This window comes from Amblyomma mixtum, chromosome 4 (genome assembly GCF_055824585.1).
Source record: "Amblyomma mixtum isolate Tamu chromosome 4, ASM5582458v1, whole genome shotgun sequence".
In the NCBI taxonomy this organism is placed as follows: Eukaryota; Metazoa; Arthropoda; class Arachnida; order Ixodida; family Ixodidae; genus Amblyomma; species Amblyomma mixtum.
In genome coordinates, this window is record NC_143015.1 from 53,982,483 (window position 1) to 53,995,203 (window position 12,721).

Genomic DNA, 12,721 nt, shown 5'->3' on the forward strand with positions numbered 1-12,721 from the left:
AAGATACCCGAAAGACTTATAATTTATGTATCGATATAACCACGGGAACGGTGTCACGTCACAGCCACCGGAAATCGCCATGGCATAGTGTCCCCGGCTTTCGACTCTCAACTATTTAATTGCCAAAGTGTCCTCGCAATTTTTTGTTGTGTTACGCTTAACGGCAAAGAGCAATAGGTCTGTTTGGAGTTTCGCTGCGGCAAATGGAACGAAGTGAATCTCTATCGTCGCTCAAGTTCGCACGCGAAGTGACATCTGTTCCCGGCATTTGTACCGGTTTGGCGCGGGTGGCTTCGAAAGAGGCGAAACTAAGTTTACGGGCCCAGGGCTTGCAACAATGCAAGCAACCAAATGAATAATTCACCGAGAGGTTAATTGTGCTTTCGTTATCCTAAACGTAATTGAAAAAGTAAAGCAATGCATGCGAAGCGCACGATTTGAAGTAGCGAACGTGCGGAGAAGTAATAAGAGTAAAAAGGAAATGAGAAGGTAGAATACATTCGAATTGTTCCAAAAGTTTCTCCTCGCATTTTGACACGTTAATTGATCAGCCTGTAAGCACGCTGTCGGTACGGCGGGAAATGCTTACCCACGTATGTCATTAAAATACTTTCTCTGTTGTTAAATGTGGGTATCACACGCCGTTTAATATAGTAAGGTTACCATGCATAATTTTAATAACCATCAGCAAAAATCATCTGTATTGATTTCAATGCCCACTTTAAGAGAAAGGCTAACAAACAGGGCTTTGAACTATTAGCACTGCCGAAGGATATAACAGCTAGTTCAATAGAAGTTAAATCGCGGAATATTCATAGAGCTCCGGCGACTTCCGGACAGCGTCTTTGTACGCCGTAGGAACAAGTTTTTCAATATGAGAGGAAGTTTTTGTTCCCAAGTCTACGTACCTTCTCACAATCGCAGCTCGACGTCTCACAGCTGTGGAATGCTATCAGAGTTAGCAGCCAGTAGCGTGAAGTGGCTTTGATCATGACACATTTTTCGTCCATTCTGCCGTTCTCTAGGTCATTTCCTTTGAACATGTCACTTTGATGCTCTACACGTAGATGTCTTTTCTTTATTCACGACATTCTCTTGCAGTTCATAGAGCTGTGGCAGCTACCTGAAAAGGTAGCTGCCACTTCTGCTGCCTTTCTAATCTACTGATAAGAAAGGTATGTCCCTTTCTAATCTCTTGCACCTGAATGAGGTTATTGTAAGGCATGCCTATTATAAAAGGCTTGGCCCTGCGTTCGCAACAGATATAAGTGCTCCGAAGCAGTCTTTCAACTTAGACTAGTTGCAGCATTGTTGTCTGCAAAAATACTCTAAAAAAAAACGCATTCTGAAACTCTGCTTTTTCTGATTTGTCGCACTTTAAACTGCAGTTTTTCTTCTGCCCTACAAAAGCGCCCTCCGATCATGTTGTGTTCTATTACGTTGTCACGGAGATGCCGGCACTAATCATATTCCTTGTTTTCAGCGTGGTTCTTTTATATTCCATTGATCCAATTCAAAAATATACATCGCTCTCTGTACGGCCCTAAAACTGCCTTGAATTACCAAAACTTACCTATCATCTTATCTTTTTCCAGGAAAAAACTTTGAATAATATATATGGAGACCATCTCAACGGCTCTATATGGAAAGATGATTGAAAATAAACCCGCAACATGTCGCGTCCGCATCTACAGAATGCTTACGAGTTCATGGACATTTGAATTTTTACATGTAATAACAAAAATGCTCTAAAAACAGTTTAATAAAGTCAATACATCTTTTCCTCACCCTGCATCCTTCACTCATCGTAAATAAATTACCAAATTGGGTAATTGCTTTTTTACTTTCGTGCTGAATTCCTTGGCTACTGTGAGTTTTTCTTGTGCGAAAGCACATTCGATTCTAGGGGGTGCTGCCTATTATGCACTGCGTTTTTAAGCCCAATTCATATTGGCTAAAATGTTACACTGGAAGTGTACTCGTACTGTTCAAATTAAACGAGGCTCATGCAGAGAACAGCGCTGCCGCCAAAGAAGTACGGGGCCTCGATGGAGCCTCACACGTGGAAGGGGATTTCGAGTATTTGTCGATGTGTTGCTTTGTTGATGGTCAACGCTAAGGTTTCACCTGACCGGAGGGGCAGTGGCAACATTCTTGTTGGAATTTAGTTGGTGATCTGGTGTTCAGGATGAGCAACTGAAAGCGATCACCTCTGTCCCTTTGCTTACCAAAGCATGAATTTAAGCCGCCATTGCTCGGTGGTTTTGGCATTAAGCTATTTTAATGCGAGAGAAATTATATGGCTATGTATGCGTCATGAAAACATGTCCGCAAATTTTGGCCGCATGTTCATGTTTCTATAAAGATGTATGAAGAAATGTTGGATTGCACTAGGTGGTGAGAGAAATAATCTCGCTAAATTTCAAATTTTTTTGACGCAGAGTAGTTAGTTAATTAAGCAACCGCCAAAAATACAATTAGACCTCTCAATAGCTATCGACGTCAATAGAGCACTTGGGTGTCAGAATAGCCATGGCGGCATATAGTATGTGGACGTTTTGCCTTGACATTGCTGCAAAGTGGGTCGCCGCAATGATTTGAAAAAAAAAAATTAAAAAAAAATAAATGAAAAATTAAAAAAATGGAAAGTAAAAAATCGAGAGGGAAAAAGAGGACAGGGAAGGGCTCTCGCATTTCTGCTTTTGAGCAGACTAAAGTGCAATCATTTTTATCACAAGTTGAAAAGATCAAATCCCGCCCGCGACGACCGCATTCTAAAATGCTAGGCGAGATAGATAAAAGGCCGTTAGCTAAGGTTAAAGGATCCATAATGAACTAAATAATCTGCGCCCCAAACATAAGGCGGCCGCAGCACCTATGTTTCGCTTTCACAAGTTCAATGCCACAAACAGCCACCTCAAATCAGCCGACAGTGCTTTCTTTAGCAATATGAGGAAGGATGCGATGTCTCTGAAGACGACACACGCTTAAGAACACCACTGAGAGAAAGAAGTGCGCACTCTGTGGTCAGGCGACAGAAGAGAAAACATGGAACGAACGTTTTAGTGAAGTCCTCCAGCTATGGCTGGTGAACCGGGCAGGAGCGGTGGCAAAAGGAAATGGCTCATAGAATGAGAGTCCACCCAACCATTTGATGCATTAAACCTTTCTCTCTCTCTCTCTCTCTCTCCGCGGTGTAATCGCGAAGCAGTTGCCTTTACGAGCACGTGACAAAGTACGAGGGACGGCCTGTCGTTTCTGTGAGCGAGACTGCATTGCTAGCGTGACGCAGCGTTCCTGATATCACGAGTTTCGATGACTTGTCGTGTACAGGTTGGACGAACATAGCGATGGATAGACTGCGCCTTTCAAGCTACCTCAGCACAGGTGAACATGAAGAAATTTGCGTGACAGTATTTGGCTGCGTTTTTCGATTTAACTTTAAGCTAGTTGCGGGAGGAAACAACTGTGCTACAGCGCTCCATTTTCTAGTGTCGCGTTCATGGAGGCGAAAACCGTGAGTCGCTGTGGAAATTTAACTCCCATGAAACTATGAAATATCAAAGCGGCAGAGCCAGTTTTAAGCGCTTTGAAAAGCGCCGTTTGGCGCCTTTGTTATGGCAAAGCTCGATACCGATTCTGCAATTTCAAAATCCTGTGTACACCCTCGAATTTAGGGATTTGAATTTGCCAATGTAACTTTGCACCATAAAATTAAAAAGAAAAAGTGCAATTCATTTCAGTTATTTTTCAGTGTTTTTAATGATCGATGTCAGGTAAATAATAGCTACTTTGGCATCAGAATAAACCACACAGACCGCATTAAAGCGTCTTTCATGGCTTTTAAAGAAAAATTTATTCTGAATAATCTGAAACACGCGGTATATTGACCTTAAGAACTGGTATAAAAGCGAAGATTAGTACATGAGAATAATATAAAAGACTACTTTCTTGCCCAGAGTTGAAATGTTTTAAATTTTTGAAGAACGAGAATACGCGACCTTCCTCCTGTTTTGTGGCGTACTGAAAGCATACTGCACATCAGCAACAAGCAGTCATCGGGAGGGCTGCGTGGTTAGGAAGACCTCCCAAGCGCTTCCAAACAGACTGGTCACGAACGCAGTGCCCGATCGCATGTATATCGGCGCTCATACATGTGATAGACAGTTTACGGTTTGGGTTATAGTTTATGCGGGTTTAACGCCCCAAAGCAGCTCGGGCTGTGAGGAGCTCGTTGTGAAGATCTTCGGAAATTTCGACCACCTGGGGCTCCTTAACGTGCACTGACATCGCACAGGACACGGGCCTCTAGAATTTCGCCTCCATAGAAATTCGTCCGCCGCGGCCGGGAACAAACCCGCGTCTTTCGGGTCAGCAGCCGAGCGCCGTAACTACGTGACTCTTTCCACATGACTCTTTGCCCACAGTGACGGGATTTGAAGGCGCTGGCTCCTTTCCCAAGCTATGCAGCCCTGTGAAGTCGAGCACCAGGCCGGGCCATAGCTTGTACCAATTTTGAGAAAACCGGTGGGTACCCGGCCGGCGGCGGGAGTCGAACCCACCACCTCCCGAAGCCGAGGCGGGCGCTCTGCCACAAGGCCACCGCTGCGGCCCTATAGTTTACGCCAGCCGGCGTAATGCTGTAGACTCCAAGGTAGGAGTAGCCTCTATCTTTGAATTTCACTACTACCAAACGCCAATGCTCCGAAAAACGAGCGTTTGCAAAATCTCACCGCCAGTGAAAGACACACTGGTCTTGGTTCATTATACATTTATTTTCCGCAGTAACCAACGAAAATTTATTGCTTCTACTCTACTTCGTCTACTGAGCTGGAGTACCTATGTTTGTACCCGACCGCAGCGGTCGCGTTTCGCTGGAGGCGCAACGGAAAGGCGCCTGAGTGCTGTTCGTTGTTAGTGCACGTTACAGGCCCCCCCCATGGTATAAATCATTTCTTTCTCATTTAACTCTCTCATTTACCCCTTCCCTCACGGTGCGGTTGAAGTGTCCACCGAGATAAGTGACGCAGCTATAGCGCCATTTCCTTTCCTCCAAACCAATTTTCAGTTTTTCTCTGTTCTACATTGTTCACCTCAACATTTTGTTTCCCTGCCAAAGCGCGCAACTACGCTAGGCTGTGACTAGAACATAAGTATGTCTATTCACGCTGGGTTTATTGGGGTTTGACGTCCCAAAGCGACTCAGTCTATGAGGGAAGCTGTAGTGAAGGGCTCCGAAAATTCGACCTCCTGGGTATTGTTGACGTGCACTGACACCGCACAGCGCACGGGCCTCTAGAATTTCTCCTCCATCGAAATTCGGCCGCCGTGGCCGGGATCGAATCCGCGTCTTTCGGGCCAGCAGCCCAGTGCCATAAGCAGTGAGCCACCACGGCGGGGCTGTCTATTTACGAGCACTATTTCAAACTTGTCATTTAATTCCATAACAAATATCATAAATTCTGTGTCTCCAAAAATTATGATACGGTTTGTGATAGTAAAATATGTTAGAAGGGTATAAATAAAATATTCGCCCCATATGTTTCAATTTTAGAACATTGGCAAGTGAAAGGTTGATGAAAAAGTAAGGCCGTCATCTTCAGCGAAAAACGTTCCAATTAGCTCCCGTGTTGCCGAAGATATCGAAGGGATCCGTGAGGAAAGAAAGCGTAAGCGATGAAATTAAAAAGTTGCAGCCAATGGCTACAGCTGGCGAACCGCTTCTCTCCAAGTTTACCCGAGTAACTCGGGTAAGCTCAGGTTGAAGCACAAGGCTAGACAAGATGACAAGCTCTCTGCTCGCAGTTGATATGTCTGGAGTATTGTTTCGCACTACAACACTAACACAAAGCCTACTTGAGATGTCAAGGCGTTCAACTTATGTGTGGACATGAAGGGACCGCTATTCTTGCGCATGAAGATCACATCGGGAGGTCGCTTAGGAATTGAAGCCAGAAAACTGTGGTCCTCTTAACAGATCCGTCCAACAAACAGGCGACAAATCTCGCGCATCTGCGCGGAGGAAATAGTGGGACAGTTATCGTGAAAGTTGTTTACATTCCCAAATTGTTGCCGTAAGCCAGCCCAGCCAGCCTTCAAACAATCCTTACAGTCGCACCATATTCGATGAGTGTATCATATTGATGACTCCCTCACACCACTCCCCTCCCCTTCACACAGCGACTTCTTACAACTCCCGGATCAGTTATCAACGACTTGCACGTGCCCCTTTTCAGAGCGAAAGCACCTTTTCACGACCAAAACTGCAAAAGCCGGATCATCACTGAAGTCTGATCTGGAACTGACATTAAATAAATGAATAAATAACTAAATGAATAAATAAATAAATATTCCTGCGGCTGATACTCGAATCGACAGCGGCGCGAGCTGATGAACTTCGCCGGCCTTTGCCCGAGAGCATTAGGCTCATAATCCTTCGTGTTCCAGATAGAAAAGACAGCATTTTATGTACATAAGCACAGGGTTAAGAACTAGAGGTCTCAAAGCGCTGGGAACGGTTGGGGAACTATCCGGTTTTCTGCAGCAACAGTATGCCGAAATCAGCGCAGGCAGCCTCCTCTTTATTTCTGGGATGACATGGTCTCACGTGATTGCTAGCGGCGCACGCAAAAAAAGCAGGAAACTGGGGTTCTTGAGCACGTATATATACTAACTAGCGCGTCCAACACTACGATGAGGACTAAGGTCACAGAAAATAAGAGACCGCGTATACGAGTGGGTTGTCCGATCGCAGGCGAGCGGCGGCTCCAAACGATGACGACGAAACCAGCGTGATGCACGGTAGGCACCTGCAATCTTGTCTCCCTGCAGTCCGGGCTAAGCCTTCCCTCGGTTATGCATGACGTCTGCAATACTTGCCCTCCCAACTGCATTCACTTGGGCGTCAAACCCAGCTGTTGCAGAGCAGACATTTGGGCTAGTTGGTGTGAATTCATGGTGGAAAAACAGCGCAAACCACCAGTTGTTGCCACTCTTCCTTATACACAAAAATAGGTTGATGTGCTCGCTCTTACTTCGCCTCTGCAGAATCAAGGCGTCGTCGACCCTTGACCATTAATTTCTTCGAAATGCGCAAGTTACAGTCATGGCTGTAGACAGACATAGGGAAAGGCAAGGATTTTGTGAGCGAAGGGCCGCTAAGTACTTATTCAAATTTCCTTGTATTGATTCACTAAGTGACGGCTCTTTTACCGAAAGTGGAGCCTTTATTAAGATGAAAAGGCCCCAACATGAAATACAAGTGGGGACATCACGGGCAAAGCTCGCAATTAAAGTCCGTTTCACCAAAACAAGATTTCAGTATGGATTCCTTACTATGGTTACTGCGCCGATAGCTTCCAAACAGATATTGCGGAGTCCTTTCCTGAGTGCATGTAACGAGATTCAGCCATGGGGTGGGAAAATTTTTAATGCAATATTCTCAGCACTAAAGGCATCATTTACCACCAGACCGACAATAAACTTGGCAGGAAGAGTCACAGATGAAAGAATCAGCTTTTGCTAAAACTCTTTGGTAGTATCTTACCCAGTGTCCCTTTAATGTGTCACCTAATTAGTTACCATGCTGATAAAAAAATGTGAGTGACGCGGAACTCTGGTGCCCTTTACCGCCGTGGCACAAGAATGCAGCTAATACCTGTCTGTGCTACGCACAAGGCTGTCTTTTTTTTCTGAAAACCAGGACGTCCCTTATTGCTGTTCAAGAAACTAGAGAAAGAACGGGTGCATTATTTGATGAATGCTAACCAAGGTGAAAAGGGAGGCGTTGTGAGGCGAGCTGCCGGGGCGTTGTTCATAGCCTAGGGCATAAACTGGGAATGAAAGGATGGTTGAAACCAAAGTATGCTTGATGAAACAAAAAAATTTGCGGACTTAATAAAGTCGAGGAGTCAGCGATGCTGCGGTCGATGATGCGATCCCTCCATGCAAGCAAATATGACGAAGGATTGGTCGACGAGAGGCCCGCAGCCATGAAGCACAGTATTCTGAACGGCTCAGCGCCAGAGAAACCTACAGCAGGTGGTGGGTGTCGGCCTCAGTGTATTGGGACGTGCACATTGGACAGCCGGCGCGGATATATAACTATCGAAATTGAGGCCACTTTCTAGGTACGGCACGGGTGAGGTTAACACCAATTCAGAACCTCCGAAGCGCCAACCTTCACTGCACGGATAAGACCGAGGGATGAGAGCAGACGGAGCGATGAGAGCACGTGTGCGGCGCCGGAGATGCTCCTTTCTATTTAAAAGGGGGCTGGATCATACAGATTTACGAGCCGAGGCAATGCCGTAGTATGTGTCGTTTGTCGTCCCGCACACTGTGCACGGCTTTGGGAGCTCGTGGTATCCGCTTCGTCTGATTTGTCTGAGGGACGCCTGCTGCCGGACGATGGATGTTTTAGCAAATTTCTAAACTTCGTCTAAAGCGTCGAAGTAACGTGTTGCTTGAAGGACGTCTGTGCATATGACAGTGACGCCGTAAGGAGCATCGGAATGCAAAAAAGGGCAATTCGATTCATTTCACAATCAGGATACAACGCCCACACTGCTCCTCTTTTTAAACAGATGGATATACTGCCACTACAATCATTACTTGAATACAGGACTGTCTTGACAATACACACATGCCTTACAGAAAATTACCCCTTACACTCATCGCTATTCTGTATCCCACCACTAGGCACTCGCAACGCCACTCATAGAAATTTCCTTCCGAAAACAAAAAATGTCTATGGAGAAAGAAGGATGGCCCTTGTTGGTATTAAGCTGTGGAACAAGCTTCCAAGTGAACTCAAACATTGTAAAACTTTTCCTGTGTCACTGAAGAAATATTATAAACAATGAGTGAAGCCAGCGGTTTTTTCTTTTCATGTATTTTTGTGTGTTTGTATCTGTTTATAAAAGAGGTTTGGTGCTCTGAATATTGTTGCTCTATGTACCCATGTACGTCTTTCTAATTTCATGAGCTTTTATATGTATGTAATTAATTTTTGTTATGCCTGCAATTTTCTTTGAAACTGAATTGCATGAATCCCAACTAGCCTTCAGCTAGGGATCCAAATGTTTTCACAAGCATGCCTTGTATGAATGTTGAGAAACAAAAATTGAATCAATCAATCAATCAATGATGGCCACAGAGCACAGAGCCTCTTGAATAGCCATCAGCTCTACACCGAAGGAGCGCGGAGGTTCTGGGAGTCGAAACGTGGACATCTTATTTAGGGCAGGCTAGCAAGGGCATTAAACTGCAGTTGTCGTTTCGCAGGCCTGAATGCCTTTATCTACGTAGATCGCAATGCAGCCATTCGGCTGGTGGGCATTTGTTCTTTAAGTCCGTGCCGAAAGAACGATGCCGCATGAGGTGATGTGGGTCGATGCATATTCGGTAGCTTGTTGTTGCTTAGTTGTACAAATTGCTGGGAGGAAGAACTGGTGGCTGCATCAGTAGGATGGAGCGTACGAGCATTGCGCGGCTGCGGCAACAGCGCATCTGGCGTGTTTAGGCGGGCATTCTCTTCGAGCGCACATTTCGGTGATGTGTGGAAGTCAAGTGATGGCCCTCATTGCCTCTCGATTTATAACTTCAAAGCGATCCCATTCAGCCCTTGTCAGATGCTGGAATCAGGTTCGATAAACGAGGCCTGGTTGCACAACCGCCCTCACCAAAGACACTGCAACATGTGAGCATCCGCTACTTGTTTTAGGAGCAACGCTTCGAATTAGACAAAAAGTCTGAATCAGCTGCTGTTTATCCTGAGAAAGCCAAGCAGTACCCGTTGCGATTTCGTGGCCCATCAAACCCAGAATATTTACCCTGGAATTTTCCTGACTTTAGGTTCTATGATTAAGGAAGACGAAGACTGCAGAGGATGTGCCATTTTCATAAGAAGAAGAAGAAGAAGAAGAAGAAGAAGAAGAAGAAGAAGAAGAAGAAGAAGAAGAAGAAGAAGAAGAAGAAGAAGAAGAAGAAGAAGAAGAAGAAGAAGAAGAAGAAGAAGAAGAAGAAGAAGAAGAAGAAGAAGAAGAAGAAGAAGAAGAAGAAGAAGAAGAAGAAGAAGAAGAAGAAGAAGAAGAAGAAGAAGAAGAAGAAGAAGAAGAAGAAGAAGAAGAAGAAGAAGACGAAGAAGAAGAAGAAGAAGAAGAAGTGGTATCATCAGGACGTACTCTTAAGCTTGAGAAACGCGAATTGATGCCAGCTCTCTGACATTTAGAAATGGACTAACCCCAGTTCAACAAGTGTGAGGTGTATGAATTGGATGACGTCCCCGCCAAAAATGTGTCCTGTGTTGACGATTATAACTGAGAAAGTGCTTGTGACATAACAGACCATTGTTAGTGCTGAGCCGTCAGAACTTTGAAGATAATGTTATATTTACTTAAAGGCTGCAAGGCCAGTAGATCGGCGTTGGATGTTTCTAAATGCGTGAGAAACAGCTACTAGCCGGAAGTTAGTGTAAATCATTGATTAGATATAGGCGTCTCTTTTACGAAACTTGCTAGCGCCGTTCACATCTAGAGTGCTTCTCCTGAATAGCTGTCAGGACAGCAAGCTGTCAGGAACTGAAACCCAGCTGCGTGTCTGTGAATACATTCACGCTGGCAAGCTGCGTGGTTTGCGTGCGTGTTGTGCCAGTCAAAATCCTAGGGTGCTGCTGAGGACACAATGTAGATGCATTCGTCGACGGACATGTGCTTCAGCAACTTCGCCAGCTATCATACTTGCAGGTTGGGACCGTTAGTTTCAGTTTGAGCGGAATTCTAGAATTTTGATTTCAGCCTGATGAGAACATTGAAAATACCCGCCGAAATCCGTAGAGGGACAAAATAATAAGCGTTATAAAATACTGAACGAAACAGAGGGTAGTAAAACTAGCCAGTGCAGAAGAAAGCACTTCTTTTGCGGACCGCTGTCCTTTTGTTAAGCAGAAAACAACTGTGCGATAAATGCTTTAGAGGATTTTATTCTTGTGTGTCGCTCGAAGCACCAACGCTGAGCCCACTACAAGGTTTACCGGAAGTATGATAGCGATATTCCTGTGTTTAGCATTTTCGTTCATTCCTCTTTTTGCAACAAACCTCCGTGCCGAAACTAATCTCAGGGAAAACATCCATCGTGCCAGGTGAGCCGATTGTACATCAGATTTCAGCCTCATTACGACCAGAGCCGACATCTACGTCGACGCTCTGCAATATCCACCATACTGTGCTCATTCACCTCAAGTTGTATCTAATTCTCTTAGGCTTACTGCTACATGTCATGTTTTAGGGCAATTGACCACAATTCGCTCCAGTACTTTTTTGTATGTCGCATAATAAACAGCCGGTTCTTAGCAGCCATACAGTATCAGAGCCTGTGGTCTGATCATTACTACTACTAAATAAATCAAAATTTAGATTTGATTAGTTCACGTTGCTTTCTTATATTTCTTGGAAAATAATTATTGCGTACAGAAGACACACTATAATATCAATCATCGTTATTATTATTCAAAACAAACGACACTTTTAATAGCATTACTAGTAGCGGTTGCAATAACATTAGAATAAGCGTCTTTTATCACCACCCACATTGTGAAGTTTTTTTCCGTGATGTGGCTTTGTGTCCAGTGATGGTGATGAAGACAATCGATGAGTGGGAGGCGCCAGGTCTGTCACGTGATGAGTCTATCGAACAGCAACCTCTGCTTCGAATTTCATTGTAGAAACAGAGACTTTAAGAAACTAATAACGTTACACAACGCAGTGTTTAGATGCATTGACTGAAATAAGGCCTTTATATTAAGTGTGGAGCCTTAACACTTTCTCAGCCGTAAGTTTTATGGAAACGAGGTGTGATAGCTCACGGTACTCAGCTATCACAAGCCATAAAGTTTTTTCGCAAGGACTGTACAGTTAACAGTCAGCTTTCCAAAATGTTCAGAACTTGTGTCTGACGTTTGCTGTCCAATACATTGATTGCTGATCTTTCCTGTGTGCAAGCCACAGCCACAAACTGATGCTCATATTAAGAAATTTGTCGAATGCGCAGGCTTGATGTGCAGGATGTCTTTCCTGTTGCCACTTGATACCAAACTTTTACTTTACAACGCACAATTTCTTTCTAACCTTTCCTATTCCCACTTGGTGTGGGAACGACAACATCTTCAATTAAACTTATATTACAGATAATGCAGAAAACGGCTTTTCACATTATTGTGAATCTACTGTTTTACGCTCATACTACACCACTTCTTCTAAGGTCAAAATAACAGCAGTACAGAACACTACAATGCATTGCACAGACATCGTTAGGAAAGAAGCCAAAAAATGCATGATTTCTATATTGATCACTTAGCTAACCTACCGCCAAGAAATCAGTATTACATACACGAAGCAACGGCAGCTGGTATATGCCACAATTTAGGACCAATTACGGTCGTTAAATGCTTCGCTTTCAAGCCCCTAATGTTGTTAATTATTACGCCGAGTTTAAACATCTTGCATTCAATTAGAATTCTTGAGGAACTACTTATATTTATTGCATTTTCCTGCTTCATAGAACAAAATGTATGTTTAGATAGTTGTATTTTTCATATCATTTGTGTCATTTGAATGCTTGTGACTGTTTTCGCAGCAAATTCGGTCATAAGCTTCGTCACCTTTTCTTGTTGCAATCTATACACTGTTGGCAAGCCGATGTCAGATTTTTTGAGTAGGCTTCT